General features: G+C 43.0%; 1 protein-coding gene and 1 non-coding gene across 2 annotated transcripts in view; both read right to left on the reverse strand.

Moving 5' to 3' along the window:
- LOC126159673 (monocarboxylate transporter 12-like) overlaps positions 1–27,198 on the reverse strand; it is a gene marked incomplete at its 5' end in the record, with an annotated part of 113,343 nt that overhangs the window by 61,620 nt on the left and 24,525 nt on the right. The gene's annotated exons all lie outside the window — the stretch shown is intronic.
- On the reverse strand, positions 10,378–10,452 carry Trnat-ugu (transfer RNA threonine (anticodon UGU)). Its single transcript has one exon. It is a non-coding gene; the product is annotated as a tRNA-Thr (tRNA).

Below are 27,198 nucleotides of genomic sequence, written 5' to 3' on the forward strand. Positions count from 1 at the left end.
GGTGAAGTAATACTTATAATAATAACAAGAGCAGCTACTAAAGACAACTGGATTTAACATTAAAACGCAACCTGATTGATGTTGAAGATGTTCTGCTGCATAAAAAAGGATGTGGTTGGTTTCATACCTATTAATTCGAATCAGTATCGCTCTCGAAGCCCTCAAAGTCGGAACCTACATCGGAATCTTCTATGGTAGGTCGTGGTGTGATTTTAATTGTAGGCGACAGTATTGTCTTTTCCGACAAAAGTTTCATGTGTTTTTGTGACAGGTTACTAGTACTGGAAATATATGGACTGCGAAGTTACCAGAAGCCGTTTGAAAAAGTCTTCCATTGTTTCTCCGAACACCTTCTGGAAAAGTCTTCACTTTAATATCTTCGTTCCTCGCTTCTTGTGCTTCTTCGGGTAACTGATCGATTGGTACCAAAGCGTGGGCTATTATTTGTGAACTGTGAATCAACGGCTTCTGAACTATAGTGAACATAATACCAAGGATACAGCTTAACGAATTTTTTCGCAGTTGCCAGCGTCCTTTTGTGGTACTTATTAGTGTTGATTTCATGTCAACCTGAAATGACTTGTAAGATGACGTGAAGCCCTTTTAATGCACTTATGTCCAATGATGTAATGAGAATAGATGCTTTTCCACCATTGATACTCCGTAGCCAGGTTTCGGTCAATATACGTAAGTCCGAATTTTGAGCTGTACCTCTTCTGAATGATCTTTCTACCATTTCCTTTTCTTGTCCACTGCATACTCGCCATTCTTTAATCCCAAATTTGTGTGACTAATGCAAACAGCGTTCAAAAAACCTATTCCAATCATGTTACGGTAATAGTCAAAATCTCAGATTCTGTTCGTTGACTGCTTTTTGTAAAAGATCATTGATGTTACTGAAATCTTTACTAATACTTGCACATAAACAGCATCGTTGCAAAGAGTTTGTGGATACGAGCGCGTTGCATACTTTGCCATCGATCATTGTGAACGCCATGTTGTACGAAACCGTGGTTTCTTTTCCACTCATTATAGTTTCAAAGGGAACGAATGACTTTATCTACAAAAACTAAATTAAGTTCCGCCCGAACAGGCCATGAAGGCCAAACGGTACCGACCCTCCTCCGTTTATCCTCAGCCCACAGGCGTCACTGGATGCGAATATGGAGGGACATGTGGTCAGCACACAGCTCTCCCGGCAGTACGTCAGTTTACGGGACCGAAGTGACTTTATCTGCTTTTCAAGACATTGTACCTCACTGCCAGTAGTTACTGTGCTTTCATGCAAATATTGATGGTCTACAAAATCGAAGAGACTAAGGTCTAGAATTCTTCTAAATCAGACTGCTTCCGCTGATTGTGGATCCACAGAAATAAGTGATAAGCGTACCACCGATATAAAAAATACATTCGCATCTGATACGCGCTCATCCTCAAATGTTTGTTTGTATTCAGGTCGTCAAGAACTTCCGTCACAACCCCAGTTGCAAATGAATTGCATGTGGCTACCATTCGTTTGACCAATATTATGAATGATATTCTCTCAGCATAATAAAACACGGTCGATTGTATGATCTAGTAAAGCCTGGCCTGGGCTTCAGCCATGTTTTCTGTGATGGTGATAGGAGTATTAGGTGCACAGCAACGGTTTTCTGCTTTGGTCAGTTTCTTGTATGAATGATACAGCTCACAGTTATTCTCCTTACTTGTCGTTCTGAATCCCTGATACTGACTCTTTGTAGATTTGTATTCAACGTATAGTGAAAGTGCGGCTTCGGTGGACAAAGTTTTCTCGCTTGTGGCGGTCGACTCAAAGGCCTGTCGATACTTGTGCGCTCTCGATGGACTTGTCATTGTCTCATTGTCAGTTTTTGCAGCATCCAATTGATCAGCTGAGCGTAGGCTCATTTGAGTAGCGTAAGATAACTCTTGCGGTGTTAAAGTTTTACGGACTGACTGGGTTCTGCGTTTCGACACCTTCCTCAATGACACAAACTCCCCAGCAGGACGCGCAATGCATTTACTAGTCAATGGCAGATGATTATCAGCCTGCTACTTGCCATCAGCAATAGATCCGGGTGTGTATTAAGCCATTCAGTGTTTTGTTGCAGGAAGAGGCCCTCTGTCCTATTAGCCTTTTGTCACATTGTTCCTAATTTAGCAAACAATAAGGAAAGAGAGACTTTCATATCAGCCGGTACCTGCAACGATCGACCAACTTTCTCGGAGAGTTGTTGCTCCAGGTAAGGAAAAAATGCAGGCAGGCCCTCATTCAGCGGGTGTTTAACGATGCTGAATATATGTTGTCAAGTGAATTTCACGTATTCTTCATATTCTTCATCCGAACCTGTGTGCTAGTTCGGCAAATCATTGCCGTTTTGTACAAGCATCGAAAAAGATAAAACATAACTATGATAACCCTGAGAGTTAGACTACATTAGTATATGAATATACTCTGCACTTTTTTTTTTTTTTTTGGTCATCAGTCTACTGACTGGTTTGATGCGGCCCGCCACGAATTCCTTTCCTGTGCTAACCTCTTCATCTCAGAGTAGCACTTGCAACCTACGTCCTCAATTATTTGCTTGACGTATTCCAATCTCTGTCTTCCTCTACAGTTTTTGCCCTCTACAGCTCCCTCTAGTACCATGGAAGTCATTCCCTCATGTCTTAGCAGATGTCCTATCATCATGTCCCTTCTCCTTATCAGTGTTTTCCACATATTCCTTTCCTCTCCGATTCTGCGTAGAACCTCCTCATTCCTTACCTTATCAGTCCACCTAATTTTCAACATTCGTCTATAGCACCACATCTCAAATGCTTGGATTCTCTTCTGTTCCGGTTTTCCCACAGTCCATGTTTCACTACCATACAATGCTCGTTGCTCCGTCCGTCATTGGTTATTTTACTGCCTAGGTAGCAGAATTCCTTAACTTCATTCACTTCGTGACCATCAATCCTGATGTTAAGTTTCTCGCTGTTCTCATTTCTACAACTTCTCATTACCATCGTATTTCTCCGATTTACTCTCAAATCATACTGTGTACTCATTAGACTGTTCATTCCGTGCAGCAGAGCATTTAATTCTTCTTCACTTTCACTCAGGATAGCAATGTCATCAGCGAATCATATCATTGATATCCTTTCACATTGTATTTTAATTCCACTCCTAAACGTTTCTTTTATTTCCATCATTGCTTCCTCGATGTACAGATTGAAGAGTAGGGGCGAAAGGGTACAGCCTTATCTTACACCCTTCTTAATACGAGCACTTCGTTCTTGATCGCCCACTCTTATTATTCCCTCTTGGTTGTTGTACATATTGTATATGACCCGTCTCTCCCTATAGCTTACCCCTACTTTTTTCAGAATCTCGAACAGCTTGCACCATTTTATATTGTCGAACGCTTTTTCCAGGTCGACAAATCCTATGAAAGTGTCTTGATTTTTATTTAGCCTTGCTTCCATTATTAGCCGTAACGTCAGAATTGCTTCTCTCGTCCCTTTACTTTTCCTAAAGCCAAACTGATCGTCACCAAGCGCATTCTCAATTTTCTTTTCCATTCTTCTGTATATTATTCTTGTAAGCAGCTTCGATCCATGAGCTGTTAAGCTGATTGTGCGATAATTCTCGCACTTGTCTGCTCTTGCCGTCTTCGGAATTGTGTAGATGATGCTTTTCCGAAAGTCAGATGGTATATCGCCAGACTCATATATTCTAGACACCAACGTGAATAGTCGTTTTGTTGCCACTTCCCCCAATGATTTTAGAAATTCTGATAGAATGTTATCTATCCCTTCTGCCTTATTTGACCGTAAGTCCTCCAAAGCTCTTTTAAATTCCGATTCTAATACTGGATCCCCTATCTCTTCTAAATCGACTCCTGTTTCTTCTTCTATCACATCAGACAAATCTTCACCCTCATAGAGGCTTTCAACGTATTCTTTCCACCTATCTGCTCTCTCCTCTGCATTTAACAGTGGAATTCCCGTTGCACTCTTAATGTTACCACCGTTGCGTTTAATGTCACCAAAGGTTGTTTTGACTTTCCTGTATGCTGAGTCTGTCCTTCCGACAATCATATCTCTTACGATGTCTTCACATTTCTCCTGCAGCCATTTCGTCCTAGCTTCCCTGCACTTCCTATTTATTTCATTCCTCAGCGACTTGTATTTCTGCATTCCTGATTTTCCCGGAACATGTTTGTACTTCCTCATTTCATCAATCAACTGAAGTATATCTTCTGTTACCCATTGTTTCTTCGCAGCTACCTTTTTCGTACCTATGTTTTCCTTCCCAACTTCTGTGATGGCCCTTTTTAGAGATGTCCATTCCTCTTCAACTGTACTGCCTACTGCGCTATTCCTTATTGCTGTATCTATAGCGTTAGAGAACTTCAAACGTATCTCGTCATTCCTTAGTATAGTACTTCCGTATCCCACTTCTTTGCGTATTGATTCTTCCTGACTAATGTCTTGAACTTGAGCCTACTCTTCATCACTACTGTATTGTGATCTGAGTCTATATCTGCTCCTGGGTACGCCTTACAATCCAGTATCTGATTTCGGAATCTCTGTCTGACCATGATGTAATCTAATTGAAATCTTCCCATATCTCCCGGCCATTTCCAAGTATACCTCCTCCTCTTGTGATTCTTGAACAGGGTATTCGCTATTACTAGCTGAAACTTGTTACAGAACTCAATTAGTCTTTCTCCTCTTTCATTCCTTGTCCCAAGCCTATATTCTCCTGTAACCTTTTCTTCTACTCCTTCCCCTACAACTGCATTCCAGTCGCCCTTGACTATTAGATTTTCGTCCCCCTTTACATACTGCATTACCCTTTCAATATCCTCATACACTTTCTCTATCTGTTCATCTTCAGCTTGCGACGTCGGCATGTATACCTGAACTATCGTTGTCGGAGTTGGTCTGCTGTCGATTCTGATTAGAACAACCCGGCCACTGAACTGTTCACAGTAACATACCCTCTGCCCTATCTTCCTATTCATAACGAATCCTACACCTGTTATACCATTTTCTGCTGCTGTTGATATTACCCGATACTCATCTGACCAGAAATCCTTCTCTTCCTTCCACTTCACTTCACTGACCCCTACTATAGCTAGAGTGAGCCTTTGCATTTCCCTTTTCAGATTTTCTAGTTTCCCTACCACGTTCAAGCTTCTGACATTCCGCGCCCCGACTCGTAGAACGTTATCCTTTCGTTGATTATTCAATTTTTTTCTCATGGTAACCTCCCTCTCGGCAGTCCCCTCCCGGAGATCCGAATGGGGGACTATTCCGGAATCTTTTCCCAATGGAGAGATCATCATGACACTTCTTCAATTACAGCCCACATGTCCTGTGGATACACGTTACATGTCTTTAATGCAGTGGTTTCCATTGCCTTCTGCATCCTCATGTCGTTGATCATTGCTGATCCTCCCCCCTTAGGGGCAATTTCCCACCCCTAGGACAAGAGAGTGCCCTGAACCTCTATCCGCTCCTTCGCCCTCTTTGACAAGGCCGTTGGCAGAATGAGGCTGACTTCTTATACCGGAAGTCTTCGGCCGCCAATGCTGATTATTTATCAAAATTTAGGCAGTGGCGGGGATCGAACCTGGGACCGAAGACTTTTTTTTTTTTTTTCGTTGTGTTTGGTAGTTGCTGACGTCGCAAGACATCCTGTTTAAGTTCGGTGGTTGATCCTTCCACTTAGTTTTTTATTACAGAGGCCAAACGGCTCTCTGACCGAACACGCTGAGCTACCGTGCCGGCGCCCCTAGACCACGGGTACCCACCATATTCTGCATAACTGTATCAATCGTCTTCCTTTTGTAGAACAGACATTCTCCACTTCACTACGTAAATAAACGTTCACTAATTGAGCGTGGCTCTCGACGTAGGTCGCCTGTGAACTGACGTAATTCGACAGGTATCTAAGACCTGTCCTTTTGGGGGGAAACGCACCAATCCTTCCGCTACCCAACCCACCACTCCAAATTCCCAAATCATTTTTCGGGGTTGTGGACATGTTTTGGGTTCAAAGTCGATCAAATGGCCCTGAGCACTATGGTACTTAACATGTGAGGTCATTAGTCCCCTATAACTTAGAACTACTTAAACCTATCTAACCTAAGGACATCACACAGATCCATGCCCAAGGTAGGATTCGAACCTGCAACCGTAGCGGTCGCGCGGTTCCAGACTGAAGCGCCTAGAACCGCTCGGCCACATCGGCCGGCCATTTTTTTTTTGGATTAGACTCCATTAAGCGTTCTATGTTGTACCAGATTAGCTCAATCGGTAGAGCATTTGTCCCGAAACTTAAAGGTTCTGCTTTTGAACCCCTCTCAGACATACACGTTTAATTTGTCAAGAAGTTTAGAATTCTGAAATACATTTGTGATAGCTGTCGCAAGAAAAAAATAGTAGTTATGTACGTTTTGCGTCGGTACACATCGTAGAACAGTGAAAATTACGGCAAGTAAGACATCTCATTCAGTAATTAGCGAAATGGATATTATCTAGTGAAATATACGACACATTTTTCCAACAACCTTAAGGAAACGGCAATGAAAGCCATGTGTTGAACATTGTCCACTCAGAAAAGCCATTGGTCGCTGTATATAGAGTAACGACGTCGTTTTGTTTGTTCAGTACTTCAACTTCTACATCCTCATTAACCATGTATGGCACAATTAAGAGAGTGGACTGTAATTTAGGGAATGGCGTGTAATTAACGCGATGGATCACAATTAAGGCAATAGACGGGAGCAAGGAAAGTAATCAGCCAACTGGCTGTCAAGTGATATATCGTCATTGTTTGGTTGAGCTAAACAAGTAATTCGAGAAAGTTTCAAGCTCAGGACAAAAAGTCACCGATTAGGAAAACTGCTGCGTATAATATGATCAGGCAAATTAAAGGACAATCAGTATTCACTGAATGGATCATGATTATACATTAAATTAGGGAAAGTGTTTGGCTGGTCTCCCATCGCATCGTAAAAACAGCTTTCTAAATAGATACTCATGGGCTTGCAGTCAAGGAGCAGCTAGAAGAATAAACTGTACAGCAACTAGTTCCGATTTTTTGCCATTATTTGTAAAAACATGTGAGCAGGGTAAAAGTAATAGCGCTCATAAAAAAGATAATATATATAAATATCTGCAACAAACAAATGTACCTCTAGGGGTATAAAGTTAAAACACTATACCAAGTAGTTCGAATGGAAAGTTTATCTTCGTGTTAATGCTTAAGATAGTTCCACATTAGATACTTTGTCACAGTTCACGTTGGACATGCAAAGATCATTTGAGAAGAGAGAGCATCCGTGTTTATGTGTTTATGGATATTGAAGGGGAATACGATAATGTTATCGTCCCTTTATTAAGGAAAAGAATGAGACTGGATTTCCCTACAACATCGTTTTTTGTGTAAGTAATTTTTTCATTAGAAGGAATGTCTTTCTCCACCTAAAAACTAACACTGCAAGCCGTAGAAATGTCACAGGGTTTGACATTAAGCCCTACTCCGTTTAATTTTCACACGGTAGACACTAGAACCAAGTTTCCTAGAGGAATTCAAGTGCTTCAGTACGGTGATGATATATCCACACATACTTCTGCTACTAGCCTTGAATAAACTCAGGAATTTCTCAGTTAGAAACGTGGTTGGAATCTAAAGACTTAGCATATTATTATGCTGACTATTGTTAATTTTGGGCGGAGAATGACTCCACAGGCGATAATACATTTGGGAAAAAATACGCAGATTTTCCCGGTGAAGCGTAAAAGTAAATTTATAGGAATGATAATAGATACAAGAGTCTCATGTATGGGGCATAATGCATATCTCATAGAGAAGATCCAGTCTTGTCTCTAAGAGTTGTGCTCGGTTGCAAGAGTATGATGGGAAGTGGATGATAATATTGTACTATTAACATACAGCGGGTTTATTAAGACCTAAAATCGACTGCGGAAGCACGTTATTCTGCAGAGGCAACGGGAAGTCAATTTTGAAAGTAGAAGACATCCAGATTAGCCGCATTAGAACTTGCATAGGAGCTATGCATTCCACGCCAACAATTGCATTGTTAGCGGTAGCTACAGAAATGCCAGACACCTTACGACGGAAATTAATGGAGGACTTATTCCTCCCTAAAACACTTTCCGCAGCTGACGATTTACTGAAATGGATTTCCAAACCGACAATGATACTGAGACAAAACTGTTTCATCTGTTTATTGAAAAAGGATAGAAAGTTATAACGTGCAGTTTAAAGAACGTACTTGCAAAAAGACCTTACTACGATAGATTTCATAGGAGAAATGAAGCAGCAGTAATTTATCTAGGTGACCCGTGGATTCGAACACATTCCACCGTGAATCAATATTATGAAGTGACAGTATGCAAAGAGTTTTTGGGAAGAACAGTGCTGGTCAACATTTCACTTTATAGATGGAGAATTTCGTTTCGTGTTCATTTCCGCACTATGGCTGCAACAGGAAAACGTCTGACTGTCATGAAAAATGCGGGGAATAAACTGAAAATACTTAGAAACATGAGAAGCCAATCATTTGACATTAATCAATGAGCACCAAGCTTCTGCTATTTACTCCACTGACAAAATGTTTCAGAAAGTGATTCCCTTCGAGCTTCCTTCGAGCTGAATCTTATTAAACTGAATCTTGCAAGGAGTAGTCGTACGACGTCAAGCATCTCGCTCTTTGTTGTTATTGTGGTCTTCAGTCCGATGACTGGTTTGTTGCAGCTCTCCACGCTATTCTACCACGTCCAAACCCAACCAACATCCTGCTGAATATGCTTGCTGTATTCATCTCTTGGTCTCCCTATACAATTTTTACTCCCCCCCCCCCCCACTCCTCCCAACTGACACAGTTCCCACCATTATTAAATTTATGACCCTGTAATGTCTCAGAATGTGTCCTACCAACAAATCTCCTAGTCAAGTTGTACCACAAATTTCTTCTCCCTCAGTTCTGTTCAGAACCTTCTCATTAGTAAGGTGATCTACCTATATGATCTTCAGTATTCTTCTTTAGCATCACATTTCCAAAACTTCTGTTCTTTTCCTGTCTGTACTGTTTATCGTCCATATTTCATTTCCATACATGGCTACACTCCACACAAATAATTTCACAAAAGGCTTCCTAACAGATCTATCTTCAGTGTTAACAAACTTGCCTTCTTCAGAAATACTCTTCTTGCTGTGGCCAGTTTACATTTTATATCCTATCAGCTTCGGCCATCATCAGTTACTTAGCTGCCCAAATAGAAAACCTCGGCTACTATTTTGAGTGCCTCGATCCCTAATCTAATTCCCTCAGCATCACAACATTTAATTTGACTACATACCATTATCCTTGATGATCTTTTGTTGACGGTCATCCTATATTCTCCTTTAAAGGCACTGTCCATTTCGTCCACGTGCTCTCCCCACGTTCTTTGCTGTTTCTGATGGAATTATAATTCCATGGGCAATCGTCAAAGATTTTATTTCTTCTTGCTGAACTTTAATTTTTATTTCAAATATTTCTTTGGCGTCCTTTACTGCTTGCTCATAGTATAGGTCGAATAACATCTGGATAAGCTACAACCCTGTCTCACAGCCTTCTCAATCACTGCTTCCCTTTCTTGCACTTCGATTCTTAAAACTGCAATCTGCTTTCTGTAGAAATTGTAAATAGCCTTTCGCTCCCTGTATTTTACCCTTGCTACCTTCATAATTTCAAAGACAGAATTCCAGTCAACATTGTCAAAAGCGTTCACGAAGTCTACAAATTCTATCGACATAGGTTTACCTATCCTAAGGTAAGTTCTAAGATGTCGTAGGATCAGTACTACCTCGTGTGTTCCTACATTTCACCGGAATCCAAACTTATCTTCCACATGGTCGGCTTCTGTAAATTTTTCCATTCTTCTGTACTGAATACGTGTCAGTATTTTGCAACCGTGGCTTATCAAAATGGTAGTTGGGTAATATTCACACCTGACAGCACCTGCTTTCCTTGGAATTGGAATGATTATATTCTTCTTGAAGTCTGAGCGTATTTCATCTGTCTCATAGATGTTGCACACCAGATAGAAAAGCTTTGTCGTGGCTGGTTCTCCCAAGGCCATCAGTAGTTCTGAGGGAATGTCATCTATTCCAGGAACCTTGTTTCGCCTTAGGTCTTTCAGTACTCTGTCAAATTCATCTAGTAATATCATATCTTCCATCAGTCTTCTTCTATGTGCACTTCCTTGCTCTCTAACCCAAATAAACAACGAAATTAGAATTATGTATTAATACCTTCAGCTGCTGACGATGACGAGCGTTGATATATATAAACGGGGGCAGGTGAAAATGTGTGCCCCGACAGGGACTCGAACCCTGTATCTCCTGCTTACATGGCAGACGCTCTATCCATCTGAGCCACCGAGGGCACAGAGGATAGTATGACTCCAGGGACTATCTCGCGCACGCCTCCCGCGAGACCCACATTCTCACCTTAGGTCCACACACTACATTCGTAGTGTCGCTACCCAACACACTCATTACTCGTGCGAAACATTCTTACCAAGTCCCATAAGAGTTCGGGTAATGTGTATGCATCCGCACAGAAGAAGGAGGTCATGGCCGGTATTGCCAGAACTATATACTTATATGGATATGGTGTCTGTTCTTTCTGACGTGTCACACTTTTTTTGATACCTTCAGAAATGTCATTTTTGACTTTGTTATGTTGATTTGAAAATGCGTCTCGGCGTGAAATTAGTCATCGAATGTAAAACTGATTAACAGAAACAGATGACCTAAGTTACCCTAGCATGCTGGATGCTCGTAAAAAGGTTTGTGATGACTGTTGAGGAAGATATGCTTTCACAGACGAGGAAACTGAAAATATAATCAGATAGCACAGAATCAGATAGCATAGATTCGAAAAGAGTAAAGGCATTTTCATCCGCGACTGAAATAGCAGACCTCGATTCTTCGTACGCAGTTGTGGGAAATAGTGGCATTTTCGGGGAATTTAGTTTCAAGGATACTGGCACCGACGCGCTTGGTTCAGCGGAGATGAGATACACTGCACGTCCTGTTACCGACCTGGTTCATTCAGTGGCGCGCATGTGCGTGTGGCCTGTAACAGCACCCGGCATTTAGGAGTACTCCCCTCGCTGCTTCTCAAGGCGTAAACGCGATGGTTCTGCCAACCTGCTGAAGTAACCTGTCTTCCTAACTGAGTAAGAATTGCGGATGCAGTTTAATCACATTACAAAATATTTTATTTCGTAGACAGTGCTTTGGTAGGAACTGGGAGCAGTACTTGTACGAGGTGCGTTCAAGTTCTAAGGCCTCAGATTTCTTTTCTAATTAACTACTCACCCGAAATCGATGAAACTGGCGTTACTTCTCGACGTAATCGCCCTGCAGACGTAAACACTTTTCACAACGCTGACGCCATGAGTCCATGGCAGCGGCTAAGGCTTCTTTAGGAGTGTGTTTTGACCACTGGAAAATCGCTGAGGCAATAGCAGCACAGCTGGTGAATGTGCGGTCACAGAGAGTGTCTTTCATTGTTGTAAAAAGCCAAAGGTCACTAGGAGCCAGGTCAGGTGAGTAGGGAGCATGAGGAATCACTTCAAAGTTGTTATCACGAAGAAACGGTTGCGTAACGTTAGCTCGATGTGCGGGTGCGTTGTCTTGGTGAAACAGCACACGCGCATCCCTTCGCGGACGTTTTTGTTGCAGTGCAGGAAGGAATTTGTTCTTCAAAACATTTTCGTAGGATGCACCTGTTACCGTAGTGCCCTTTGGAACGCAATGTGTAAGGATTACGCCCTCGCTGTCCCAGAACATGTACACCACCATTTTTTCAGCACTGGCGGTTACCCGAAATTTGTTTGGTGGCGGTGAATGTGTGCTTCCATTGAGCTGACTGGCGCTTTGTTTCTGGACTGAAAAAAGGCATCCACGTCTCATCCATTGTCACAACGGACGAAAAGAAAGTCCCATTCATGCTGCCGTTGCGCGTCAACGTACCACACGGGCAGCCATGTGGTCGTCCATCAGCATTCGTGGCACCCACCTGGATGACACTTTTCGCATTTTCAGGTCGTCATGCAGGATTGTGTGAACAGAACCCACAGAAATGCCAACTCTGGAGGCGATCTGTTCAACAGTCATTCGGCGATCCCCCAAAACAATTCTCTCCACTTTCTCGATCATGTCGTCAGACCGGCTTGTGCGAGCCCGAGGTTTCGGCTTGTTGTCACACGATGTTGTGCCTTCAGTAAACTGTCGCACCCACGAACGTACTTTCGACACATCCATAACTCCATCACCACATGTCTCCTTCAACTGTCGATGAATTTCAATTGGTTTCACACCACGCAAATTCAGAAAACGAATGATTGCACGCTGTTCAAGTAAGGAAAACGTCGCCATTTTAAGTATTTCAAACAGATCTCATTCTCGCCGCTGGCGGTAAAATCCCATTTGCCATACGTTGCTGCCATCTCTGGGACGTATTGACAATGAACGCGGTCTCATTTTAAAACAATGCGCATGTTTCTATCTCTTTCCAGTCCGGAGAAAAAAAATCGGAGGCCTTAGAACTTGAATGCACCTCGTATAAGTAAGTTCCTAGCTGCACTTAATACACTGAGAAGTCAAAACATTATGACCTCTGCTCACCGCGACGTTGGATGCTGCCTGGTGCCTCGTGACGCGGTAACGAAAGTATATACGCGGAGCAGACACGGACGGGGCATCACCCCAGCGAAGATATGGGCTGCATTTGGGGAAATACGTTGAGATAAACGACTCTGACGAAGGGCAGATTATTAGTACACAGATCCTGTGAACGACTATCTCGATAACCCAACGACATCGTCAACTACGATTGCAATGACCATGGGACCATCGGGATTCGACCATAGATCAAAGGAAACGTGTCGGCTTTTCGGCTGAATCACATTTTCGCTACACTGGGTCGATGGTCATCTCGAAACGAGCAGTGCGGCACCAACGAAGGCTGGTGGGAGGAGAATTGTGCTATGGCAGACATTCTCCTGTGCTTGCATGGGACCTATGGTGGTAATCGAGGACACGTTGACAGTTGAGAACCACCTGCATCCCTTCATGCCCGATGTCTTTCTCGACGACGAGGTCATCTTTCAACAGTCAAATTGTCCACGTGTCGGAGTCAGAACAGCTTGAGTAGCATTATATTGAAATCACATTGTTGTCTGGGCGACCAGTTTCACCTGGTGTAAATCCCATGAAACCCATTTGGGTTTCTATGGGGTGCCGTCACCTTGTACGCGATCAGCGACCTGTTATTTACGCGACTTACACGACTTGTGCATAGACATCGAATGCCACATACTTCCACAAAACATACCAGGAAACTGTCGGTTCCCTGACACGCAGCATAAGTGATGTATTTCGTTCCAAAGACGGACAAACAATCTATTAAGCTCGCGATCATAATGTTTTGGCTCAGCGCAGGGTTAGTATTACATAACCATCAGGTGAATTTAATCGTGAAATATAAAGAGAAAATGGAATGAAAAGAAGACGAATAGCGTCATCTAGTGTACTAAATAGTGTGTCTGTGTGGCAGTCTCGCCACAAAAGATGTACAGGAAATTAAAATGATAACACAACGAGGAAAAGAGTTCTGGATGGCACAAACTCACATAACAGAAATATTCAAGACAAACGTTAATAAGAACGTTCGATCCGCTTCCCTTCAGAGTGGAGAGAGATTATCACCCTTCCAACAGGGAGTACTTGAAGATCTCTGCAACTCATAGACTAACGTGGAAGGTTTAGCCTTCGTTGCTGGTCCATTCTTTCGTATCTGTCCCGTTTACCACTCTCTTAAAATAATGTTAAACCTTTCATCAGTGGACCTATAATCTAGTAGCACCAGTTGAAAGGTGTCTTTCCTAACAGTCATCACATGCGTTTTTGTCTGTTGCTTCAAAAGATATTTCCAATTTCATTTTTTCATTGCGTAGCTGGAGTCTGCCCAAACACTGTTCCCACATCTTACATACGACTCCCAGTAACAATAGAAATCCTCGCTTAGTTTTCAATCATAAACAAAACTATTTTTAAATCAGAATCTTACGTGCCCATTAGACACAGCGCTTAAAAATTATTCTATTCCGATATTATTTTAATCGATGTGCATTAACGTGGACAGAAAAATACGAAGGGTAACACCGATCTAGCAGCGATTCTGTTCTACATCTACATCTACATCCATACTCCGCAAGCCACCTGACGGTGTGTGGCGGAGGGTACCCTGAGTACCTCTATCGGTTCACCCTTCTATTCCAGTCCCGTATTGTTCGTGGAAAGAGGGATTGTCGGTATGCTTCTGTCTGGGCTCAAATCTCTCTGATTTTATCCTCATGGTCTCTTCGCGAGATATACCTCGGAGGGAGCAATATGCTGCTTGACTCCTCGGTGAAGGTATGTTCTCGAAACTTTAACAAAAGCTAGTACCGAGCTACTGTGCGTCTCTCCTGCAGAGTCTTCCACTGGAGTTTATCTATCATCTCCGTAACGCTTTCGCGCTTACTAAATGATCCTGTAACGAAGCGCGGTGCTCTCCGTTGGATCTTCTCTCTTCTATCAACCCTATCTGGTACGGATGCCACACTGCTGAGCAGTATTCAAGCAGTGGGCGAACAAGCGTACTGTAACCTACCTCCTTTGTTATCGGATTGCATTTCCTTAGGATTCTTCCAATGAGTCTCAGTCTGGCTTCTGCTTTACCGACGATCAACTTTATATGATAATTCCATTTTAAATCACTCCTAATGCGTACTCCCAGATAATTTATGGAATTAACTGCTTCCAGTTGCTGACCTGCTATTTTGTAGCTAAATGATAAGGGATCTATCTTTCTATGTATTCGCAGCACATTACACTTGTCTACATTGAGATTCAATTGCCATTCCCTGCACCATGCGTCAATTCGCTGCAGATCCCCTGCATTTCAGTACAATTTTCTATTGTTACAACCTCTCGATACACCACAGCATCATCTGCAAAAAGCCTCAGCGAACTTCCGATGTCATCCACCAGGTCATTTATGTATATTCTGAATAGCAACGGTCCTATGACACTCCCCTGCGGCACACCTGAAATCACTCTTACTTCGGAAGACTTCTTTCCATTGAGAATAACATGCTGCGTCCTGTTATCTAGGAACTCCTCAATCCAATCACACAATTGGTCTGATAGCCCATATGCTCTTACTTTGTTCATTAAACGACTGTGGGGAACTGTATCGAACGCCTTGCGGAAATCAAGAAACACGGCATCTACCTGTGAACCCGTGTCTATGGCCCTCTGAGTCTCGTGGACGAATAGCGCGAGCTGGGTTTCACATGACCGTCTTTTTCGAAACCCATGCTGATTCCTACAGAGTCGATTTCTAGTCTCCAGAAAAGTCATTATACTTGAACATAATACATGTTCCAAAATTCTACAACTGATCGACATTAGAGATACAGGTCTATAGTTCTGCACATCTGTTCGACGTCCCTTCTTGAAAACGGGGATAACCTGTGCCCTTTTCCAATCCTTTGGAACGCTACGCTCTTCTAGAGACCTGTGGTACACCGCTGCAAGAAGGGGGGCATGTTCCTTCGCATACTCTGTGTAAAATAGAACTGGTATCCCATCAGGTCCAGCGGCCTTTCCTCTTTTGAGCGATTTTAATTGTTTCTCTATCCCTCTGTCGTCTATTTCGATATCTACCATTTTGTCATCTGTGCAACAATCTAGAGAAGGAACTACAGTGCAGTCTTTGTCTGTGAAACAGCTTTGGAAAAAGACATTTAGTATTTCGGCCTTTAGTCTATCATTCTCTGTTTCAGTACCATTTTGGTCACAGAGTGTCTGGACATTTTGTTTTGATCCACCTACCGCTTTGACATAAGACCAAAATTTCTTAGGATTTTCTGCCAAGTAAGTACATAGAACTTTACTGTCGAATTCATTGAACGCCTCTCGCATAGCCCTCCTCACACTACATTTCGCTTCGCGTAATTTTTGTTTGTCTGCAAGGCTTTGGCTGTGTTTATGTTTGCTGTGAAGTCCCCTTTGCAGCAGATTTCTAACTCGGTTGTTGTACCACGGTGGCTCTTTTCCATCTCTTACGATCTTGCTTGGCACCTACTCATCTAACGCATATTGTACGATGGTTTTGAACTTTGTCCACTGATCCTCAACACTATCTGTACTTGAGACAAAACTTTTGTGTTGAGCCGTCAAGTATTCTGTAATCTGCCTTTTGTCACTTTTGCTAAACAGAAAAATCTTCCTACCCTTTTTAATATTTCTATTTACGGCTGAAATCATCGATGCAGTAACCGCTTTATGATCGCTGATTCCCTGTTCTGCGTTAATTGTCTCAAATAGTTCGGGCCTGTTTGTCACCAGAAGGTCTAATATGTTATCGCCACGAGTCGGTTCTCTGTTTAACTGCTCAAGGTAGTTTTCAGATAAAGCACTTAAAAAAATTTCATGACAGTGCTGTCGCTACTGGAGTATTGGCTATTCTTGGAATTTTACTGTCCCTGTTAATACACATCGATTAAAAGGAATATCGGACTGGACTAATGTGTGATCGCTCTGTCGAATAGCCACGAAAAATTGCCCTTTAAAACTCATTATGTTTGTAGCGAAAAACAAACAGACGCTTTCCGTCGACAATGCGTGTCACTTGATAGACGTGATGAGTACTATCTGAACTCACTCTAGCTACACAACACAAAAAGGAAATTGCAGATATCTTATATCTGGTGAAACGCCACAGAAAGTGCGCCTGAAGCCCCTTAGGAGAGATACCCTCTACATGACGGATTGTTAATTAAAGTGGAGCTATGTAACTAACACATGTTACACATGTTGTTGGGGCGATATCTGTTTCTTTTTATAATAGATATATGAATAGCGACAGTCAGGAGCGCTTGATTTTTTATTCCTATTACTAGTTTCGACAAAATCGTGCAGTTATCTTCAGATTGGCATTACACGTTGTTCACATACATGTCGTCGACATTTTGAGAACATAGCGTAATACATTAAAAAACTCCACATAGTTTGTCATTTGTAAAACAGAGAGCCCCAGGTGGGTTATCAAATGAATGAAAGGTAAAAATTAACATCCATATTTATTTGAAAAATCATCTGGGAACATTCAGTTTTATGAGTGACAAACCAGCGGAGGTTTTTTAATCTATTTGCACTATGTTCTCAAACTGTCGACGACACATGTGTCTGAACATATACGCAAAGTGCAATACCAATCTGAAGATGACAGCACGCTTCTGTCGAAACTAGTAAATGGAATATATATATATATATATATATATATATATATATATATATATATATATATATATATATATATATGAGTGTGTTTGTGTGCGCGTGTGTGTGTGTGTGTGTGTTTGTGTGAATGAGTGTAGTAAAGTGCAGCTACTCACAGAGGTACAGTGCAGGCTATAATTATCGTATGGCAACGAACCTTGGACGCTTGGTAGATGTTCTAACGCATTAATGCTAAACCGATTACAATGGAAGACATTAAGTTTCAGTCTTGCCCATCAGGTGCAAATCTGGAGCTGTGAATCCCAGAAAGACGCCTAGAAATGTTTCAGCATGTACTGAATTAGGCACGGGATGTGGGTAGAAATGGTGCTACTAGTGAGAAAGGCACAATTTTATTCTATTATTAACCACCACTTTCAAAATTTGTTCAATATGAGCACCATAAGCAGTATGCGATCAAAAGTACCCGGACATCTGGCTGAAAATGATTTACAAGTTCTTGGTGCCCTCCATCGGTAATGCTGGAATTTTGTATGGTGTTGGCCCACCCTTAGCCTTAATGACAGTTTCCACTCTCTCACACAAGTTTAATCAGGAGCTGGAAGGTTTCTTGGGGAATGGTAGTCCATTCTTCACTGAGTGCTGCATTGAGGAGACGTGTCGATGTCGGCCGGTCAGGCCTGGCACGACGTTCCAAAACATCCCAAAGGTGTTCTATGGGATTCAAGGCAGGACTCTGTGCACACGAGTCCATTACAGGGATGTTATCGTCTTGTAACCACTCCGCCATACGCCGTGCATTATGAATAGGTGCTCGATCTTGTTGAAAGATGCAATCGCCATCCCCAAATAGCTCTTCAACAGTGGGAAGCAAGAAGGTGCTTAAAACATCAATGTAGGCTTGTGCTGTGATAGTGCCACGCAAACCAACAACTGGTGCAAAGACGACCACACTATAACACCACCGCCCCTGAGTTTTACTGCTGGCACTACACACGCTGGCAGATGACGTTCTTTGGGCATTCGCCATACACACACCCCGCCATCGGATCGCGACATTGTGCACCGTAATTCTTCACTCCACACAAAGTTTTTCCACTGTTCAATCGTCCAATGTTTACGCTCATTACACCAAGCGAGGCGTCGTTTGGCTTTTACCGGTGTGAAGTGTGGCTTATGGGCAGCCGTTCGACCATTAAATCGAGGTTTTCTCACCTCCCGCCTAACTTCATAGTCCTTGCAGTGGATCCTGATACAGTTTCAGATTCCTGTGCAATGGTCTGGATAGATCACTGCCTAGTACACATTACGTACCTCTTCAACTGTAGGCGCCGGGCGGAGTGGCTGAGCGGTTCTAGGCGCTTCAATCTGGAACCGCGCGACCGCTATGGTCGTAGGTTGGAATCCTGCCTCGGGCATGGATGTGTGTGATGTCCTTAGGTTAGTCAGGTTTAAGTAGCTCTAAGTTCTAGGGGACGGATGACCTCCGATGTTAAGTCCCATAGTGCTCAGAGCCATTTGAACCATTTGAAATGTAGGCGGTCTCTGTCAGCCAGCAGACGAGGTCGGCCTGTAAGTTTTTGTGCTGTGCGTGTCCCTTCCCGTTTCCACTTCACTATAAAATCGGAAACAGTGGACCTAGGGATGTTTAGGTGTGTGGAAATCTCGCGTACAGACGTATGACGCAAGTGACATCCAATCACCTGACCACGTTCGAGGTCCGTTAGTTCTGCGGAGAGCCCCATTTTGCTCTCTCACGATGTCTAATGACTACTGAGGCCGCTGATATGGAGTACCTGGCAGTATGTGGCTGGTGGCAGCACAATACCCCTAATATGAAAAACGTATTTTTTTGGGGATGTGCGGATACTTTTGACCACATAGTGTATATCGACGATATTATCCATTAGAATCTGAGCAACGTGTATACTGACATTCAGATTAGATAGAGACGGCAAGTGTCCCTGATAAACGCATTCTTTTACATGTTCCTAGAGCAAAAAGTCACATCGAATCACATCAGGCGATCTTGCAGTCCTTGAATCTGGAAAATCTCTGGAAATAACACTTTCGTTGAAGATTGTATTAAGCATTTCATTCACTGAACGAGTGACATGAGGTGCTGTCCCACCTTGCATGTAAACAGTAGTTTCCACAAAGTTGCGCTCTTCCAAAGCAGGGATTACATGTTGTACCAGGCGGTCTCGATAACGTGCCAAAGTCACGGAACATCTCTGAGTGTATTCTCTTCAAAGAAGAGTGGACCCAGAACAAAGGTGCTCATTAATCTAAAGCACACAATTACATACGGCAAGTTCAATGCCACATGTTATCGACTTTGATCCTTGCCAGGAACCGACGAACAAATTCAAGACGTTCATGAGGTTCCAACAGCAGCAGCGTCTGGATCCTGTAATGGTACCAGTGTCGACACTGGGATCGAGTGGAATCGACTATTCTTGTGCCACTACAGTAGCACTAACAGTATACGCGGCACGTGCTGCATGCTCAGTTACAGCATCAGCAACCTCATCAATACCTACCACCGTGATAGGACTCCTTCCTCTTCCAGGGGCCACGCCAGACAAACTGGTGTTATCTAACTTTATTATTTACATCTACATCTACATAGACACCACTCAATACACCGTACGGCACGTGGCGGAGGGTACCTTGAACCTATACTAGTCGTTTCGTTTCCTATTCCACTCACAAAAACAGCGAGGGGAAACGACTATCCATATGCCTCCGTATGAGCCCTAATTTTTTGTATCTTATCTTCATGGACCTAACATGCTTTACATTTGGCGGCTGAAGATCGTTCGGCGGTCAGCTTCAGATGCGGGTTCGCTAAATTTTCTCAGTATTGTTTCTCGAGAAGCACGTCGTCTTCCCTCCAGGGATTCCCATTTGAGTTCCTGAAGCACCTCCGTTACACTTATGTGTCGTCCGAACCTAAAGCAAACAAATCTAGCAGCCCGCCTCTGAATTGCTTCGATTTCTTCTTTTAATCCGACCTGGTACAGATCCCAAACTCTCCAGCAGTACTCGGGAATAGGCTGCATCAACGTCTTATATGAGGTCTCCTTTACAGATGAGCCACAATTTCCTAAAATTCTCCCAAGAAACCGAAGTTCACCATTCGCCTTCCCTACTGCAGTTTTCGTATTCTTGTTCCATTTCATATCGCTTTGCAGCGTTATGCCCAAATATTGAAACGTCGTGACCGTATCAAGCAGGCCATTATTAATGCCCTAAGCCAACATTACGCGTTTGTTTTTCGTGCTTATCCGTATTAACGTAATTTTTTCTACGTGTAGAGCTAATTACCATTCATAACAGCAACTAGAAACTTCATCTAAGTCATCTTGTATCGTTCACACTTTATCCTTTTCTTTAAATCATTTAATAACATCAGGCCTATCCTCAAACCATTCAGTCGGCGGTACTCTCGCAATTCAGCAGTGTAATTACGGCCGCTCACGTAAAACAGTTTAACTAACAGCGCACGGTCTCTTCTCTTGTTAGCCATACTATTCACTCACGTTACGGCTTGTTAAATAGCAGCGTGGATGTCGTACCGTCATAAAATAGTGTACAGCAGCAGAGTTGCACCTGGTAGCCACAATTGGAACTTTTTTCCAGCTTAAATAGGTTCCGCATTAACGCATTAGCGTATCTACCAAATTTCGATGCCATACGTTTTAATTACAGCCCACACTGGACCTCCATGAATAGCTGCACTTCAATATGTGGGTGTGTATGTAGTACTCGTGTGTGCGTGTGTGTGTGAGAGTGAGAGAGAGAGAGTAAGTGTGTGTGAGCGAGTTTGCGTGAGTGCAGCGACGCCAGTTACAGTGAATCTATAGTGTTAACGAGAGTATATTCACAGAACTGGGTGAAACACGTAAATTTCGACTTGAAGATGTTAATAACACGCGAAAGAACAGAATGAGAGTAGTACAGTGTTCAACTAGCGCATATTAATGATTGACTCTTAATAAAGGCGAAGGGTGATTAAACACACTCTACGAACAAAAAAAGTCGCAGCACGAAGGAATTATCGGAATGGGACGGAAATCTGTAGAAGTGTTGTGCATCTACAAACAAAGAAACGATTACAATTTCAGGAAAAATTGGGTGGTTTATTCTAGAGAATTAGATTTACAAACTGAGAAAGTCCATCACGCGTTGCTCCACCACTGGCCCCAATGCAAGGAGTTATCCGCCTTGGCAATGACTGACAGAATTTTCGGAAGTCCTCCTGATGGATACCGTGCCAATTCTGCCCAACTCACGCGTTAGATCGTCAAAACCCCGAGCTGGTTTGAGGGCTCTCTCCATAATGCTCTAAACATTCTCAATTACAGAGAGATCCGGAGACGTGGCCGGCCAAAGTAGATTTTAACGAACACGGAGACAAGCAGTAGAAACTCTCGGCGTGTGTGCAGGGGCCTTTGAAAAGTAAACCCAGAATGGCTTCCCACGAAGGACAACATACCGTGGCGTGCTGTGCTGGGAGGATACCGCAGTTGACAACCAAAGGCATCCTGCATGAAAGGAAATTGCACTCCCGGCTTTCGGGCCTTATGGCGGACGATCGTCAGGTTGGTATCCCACCTCTTTTCGGGGCGTCTCCAGCCACGCCTTCAGCCTGGAAGCTCCACTGGGGCAGAATTCTGTTCAGTGATGAGCTCGGCTTCAAACTGAGCCCCGATGCCCAGCGAAGACTTATCTTGAGACACTCTCTTGAGTGATGCTCTGGAGTGCTCTCTCTTCTCTTAGGAGGACCCCTCTGGTTGTCAGCAGCGGCACTCTTGCAGCATAGTGTCACGTCGACGATATTCTACATCCCGTTTTGTTAACCTTCATGGCAAACCATCCTGGGCGTGCATTCCAGGAACGTAATGACTGTCCACACACACCGAGAGTTTCTACTGCTTGTCTTTGTGCTTGCCAAACCCTACCTTGGCAAGCAATATCGCCATATCTCTCTTGAGAAAGTTCAGAGCATTATGAGCAGGTCCCTCCAACCAGCTTGGTATTTTGGCGATCCAACGCGCCAATTGGTCATAATTTGGCACGAGACACCTAGGATGGATCTAAAAACTCTATGAATCAATGTCAGGTCTAATAAATGATTGCATCGAGGCCAGAGGTGGACTAATGAGTTATTGACTTATTCAATTTGTGAAGCTATTTCTCTTCAATAAATCATCCATTTTTTCTGTAATTGTTATCATTTGTTTGTCTTTTCAGGTACATCACATTTACCGATTTCCGCCTCATATGGGTGCGCAACTTTCTTGTCTTAAGGTGGACTTTTATTTTCAGAGTGCAAACAGTATTTTAGTTATGTTTAGTTTGGTTATATAGGTGCTGAAGAAAATGACCAGTCCAAGAAACTATTAATATATGAATACTGAGCTGTGCTGCGGCCGGCATTGGTGCTGTTGTAGGTGACTGTCCTCTGTTGGAGGCCAGACTGTATCGTTTAGTTGACATGGTTGCGGTTGTTTGTATTCGTCTTGTGTAGACTGGCGCCACTTGGTTTCGCAAGCGTTGCCTGTCCGCTAGTGGCAGCAGCGGCGTTATCGATAGGTAGTAACTTTGTGATGACGCCGTGGTTCTTCCGTGTCGTGTGAGTGAGCAGTTTGGCTGGGGACTCCGGAGGAGCCAAGGGGGTAGTGCGCGAACAGGCCAGGACCGCTGGTGGCACGCATGCACTGCCGGATGGAGGGGCTGTGGTCGCGAGGATACACGACCCAGTCGTAAACCGGATCCAACAAGCTTTAAGTTGAGTGCATTTTAATCCTAGCAGTGAAACCTCCACCATTGTGAGACCACGCGATTCTCCAGTGACTTGGTTTCGTGTTGCTGCTCGCAGTGTCGCCGAAACGAAGAGCAGAGAGAGCGAGTGGAGTGCTTAGGGAAGGCGGATTTAATTGGCTTTCATCGACTTCTTGTTACTAATTGCTGCATTCTATGTGTTACTATTTGTTAAGTTCAACCAGCGGTATTTTCCTGCCTGGTGGCCGCTAACGCCCCAGTGACTTGCCCTGGAGGTTAATGTATGTAACGGCAGTGTACGTTTCCTCGCCTTACCGTTGCTGTCTGGTAAGGTCTGTAGTTTTGAAAGTTTCCTTGATCTGTAGGTCGGTTCACGTTTCTACTCTGGTAGTAGTGGTTCCTTTCTCCTTTCAGACGCCCTAAAACCACAATTTTGAAGACGTAGTGCTGACCGCCGGTTCCGGCTTTGGCGTAGTGTTTCATCGTTGCATTGGTTATCGGACTTTAGATAACTTCAGCACATTATCATTAGTCATTCACTACACTGCCACTAGTCAAAGTTACCATCTTGTGAAGTGAATGCAACTCTTGGCTGCCTTTCTCATCGTTCGCGGAAGTGTTTTTGGTCTGACCTACTCAGAGGTCGATTCCTGGAGCACCGTCTGTGGCTAGCCCTTGTGTTTTATTATTGTGTTATTATTTTATTATTGTATTACCTCCCCCCCCCCCCCCATGAACCATGGACCTTGGCGTTGGTGGGGAGGCTTGCGTGCCTCAGCGATACAGATGGCCGTACCGTAGGTGCAACCACAATGGAGGGGTATCTGTTGAGAGGCCAGACAAACATGTGGTTCCTGAAGAGGGGCAGCAGCCTTTTCAGTAGTTGCAGGGGCAACAGTCTGGATGATTGACTTATCTGGCCTTGTAACATTAACCAAAACGGCCTTGCTGTGCTGGTACTGCGAACGGCTGAAAGCAAGGGGAAACTACAGCCGTAATTTTTCCCGAGGACATGCAGCTCTACTGTATGATTAAATGATGATGGCGTCCTCTTGGGTAAAATATTCCGGAGGTAAAATAGTCCCCCATTCGGATCTCCGGGCGGGGACTACTCAGGAGAACGTCGTTATCAGGAGAAAGAAAACTGGCGTTCTACGGATCGGAGCGTGGAATGTCAGATCCCTTAATCGGGCAGGTGGGTTAGAAAATTTAAAAAGGGAAATGGATAGGTTAAAGTTAGATATAGTGGGCATTAGTGAAGTTCGGTGGCAGGAGGAAGAAGACTTTTGGTCAGGTGATTACAGGGTTATAAATACAAAATCAAATAGGGGTAATGCAGGAGTAGGTTTAATAATGAATAAAAAAATAGGAGTGCAGGTTAGCTACTACAAACAGCATAGTGAACGCATTATTGTGGAAAAGATAGACACAAAGCCCATGCCTACTACAGTAGTACAAGTTTATATGCCAACTACCTCTGCAGATGATGAAGAAATAGATGAAATGTATGACTAGATAAAAGAAATTATTCGGGTAGTGAAGGGAGACGAAAATTTAATAGTTATGGGTGACTGGAATTCGTCAGTAGGAAAAGGGAGAGAAGGAAACATAGTAGGTGAATATGGATTGGGGGGAAGGAATGAAAGAGGAAGCCACCTTGTAGAATTTTGCACAGAGCATAACTTAATCATAGGCAACACTTGGTTCAAGAATCATAAAAGAAGGTTGTATACCTGGAAGAATCCTGGAGATACTAAAAGGTATCAGATTGATTATATAATGGTAAGACAGAGATTTAGGAACCAGGTTTTAAATTGTAAGACATTTCCTGGGGCAGATGTGGATTCTGACCACAATCTATTGGTTATGAACTGCAGATTGAAACTGAAGAAACTGCAAAAAGGTGGGAATTTAAGGAGATGGGACCTGGATAAACTGAAAGAACCAGAGGTTGTAGAGAGTTTCAGGGAGAGCATAAGGGGAACAATTGACAGGAATGGGGGAAAGAAATACAGTAGAAGAAGAATGGGTAGCTCTGAGGGATGAAGTAGTGAAGGCAGCAGAGGATCAAGTAGGTAAAAAGACGAGGGCTAATAGAAATCCTTGGGTAACAGAAGAAATATTGAATTTAATTGATGAAAGGAGAAAATATAAAAATGCAGTAAATGAATCAGACAAAAAGGAATACAAACGTCTCAAAAATGATATCGACAGGAAGTGCAAAATGGCTAAGCAGGGATGGCTAGAGGACAAATGTAAGGATGTAGAGGCTTGTCTCACTAGGGGTAAGATAGATACTGCCTACAGGAAAATTAAAGAAACCTTTGGAGAGAAGAGAACCACTTGTATGAATATCAAGAGCTCAGATGGCAACCCAGTTCTAAGCAAAGAAGGGAAGGCAGAAAGGTGGAAGGAGAATATAGAGGGTTTATACAAGGGCGATGTACTTGAGGACAATATTACGGAAATGGAAGAGGATGTAGATGAAGACGAAATGGGAGATAAGATACTGCGTGAAGAGTTTGACAGAGCACTGAAAGACCTGAGTCGCAACAAAGCTCCGGGAGTAGACAACATTCCATTTCAACTACTGATGGCCTCGGGAGAGCCAGTCATGACAAAACTCTACCATCTGGTGAGCCCGATTGTATGAGACAGGCGAAATACCCTCAGACTTCAAGAAGAATATAATAATTCCAATCCCAAAGAAAGCAGGTGTTGTCAGATGTTAAAATTACCGAACTATCAGTTTAATAAGTCACAGCTGCAAAATACTAACGCGAATTCTTTACAGACGAATGGAAAAACTGGTAGAAGCCGACCTCGGGGAAGATCAGTTTGGATTCCGTAGAAATGTTGGAACACGTGAGGCAATACTGACCTTACGACTTATCTTAGAAGAAAGATTAAGAAAAGGCAAACCTACGTTTCTAGCATTTGTAGACTTAGAGAAAGCTTTTGACAATGTTAATTGGAATACTCTCTTTCAAATTCTGAAGGTGGCAGGGGTAAAATACAGGGAGCGAAAGGCTATTTACAGTTTGTACAGAAACCAGATGGCAGTTATAAGACTCGAGGGGCATGAAAGGGAAGCAGTGGTTGGGAAAGGAGTAAGACAGGGTTGTAGCCTCTCCCCGATGTTATTCAATCTGTATATTGAGCAAGCAGTAAAGGAAACAAAAGAAAAATTCGGAGTAGGTATTAAAATTCATGGAGCAGAAATAAAAACTTTGAGGTTCGCCGATGACATTGTAATTCTGTCAGAGACAGCAAAGGACTTGGTAGAGCAGTTGAACGGAATGGACAGTGTCTTGAAAGGAGGATATAAGATGAACATCAACAAAAGTAAAACGAGGATAATGGAATGTAGTCAAATTAAGTCGGGTGATGCTGAGGGAATTAGATTAGGAAATGAGACACTTAAAGTAGTAAAGGAGTTTTGCTATTTAGGGAGTAAAATAACCGATGATGGTCGAAGTAGAGAGGATATAAAATGTAGACTGGCAATGGCAAGGAAAGCGTTTCTCAAGAAGAGGAATTTGTTAACATCGAGTATAGATTTAAGTGTCAGGAAGTCGTTTCAGAAAGTATTTGTATGGAGTGTAGCCATGTATGGAAGTGAAACATGGACGATAACTAGTTTGGACAAGAATAGAAGCTTTCGAAATGTGGTGCTACAGAAGAATGCTGAAGATAAGGTGGGTAGATCACATAACTAATGAGGAGGTATTGAATAGGATTGGGGAGAAAAGAAGTTTGTGGCACAACTTGACTAGAAGAAGGGATCGGTTGGTAGGACATGTTTTGAGGCATCAAGGGATCACAAATTTAGCATTGGAGGGCAGTGTGGAGGGTAAAAATCGTAGAGGGAGACCAAGAGATGAATACACTAAGCAGATTCAGAAGGATGTAGGTTGCAGTAGATACTGGGAGATGAAGAAGCTTGCACAGGATAGAGTAGCATGGAGAACTGCATCAAACCAGTCTCAGGACTGAAGACCACAACAACAACAACATTGTATTACCAAGTTATCATCATT

The sequence above is a fragment of the Schistocerca cancellata genome, chromosome 2 (assembly GCF_023864275.1).
Source record: "Schistocerca cancellata isolate TAMUIC-IGC-003103 chromosome 2, iqSchCanc2.1, whole genome shotgun sequence".
Taxonomy (NCBI): domain Eukaryota; kingdom Metazoa; phylum Arthropoda; class Insecta; order Orthoptera; family Acrididae; genus Schistocerca; species Schistocerca cancellata.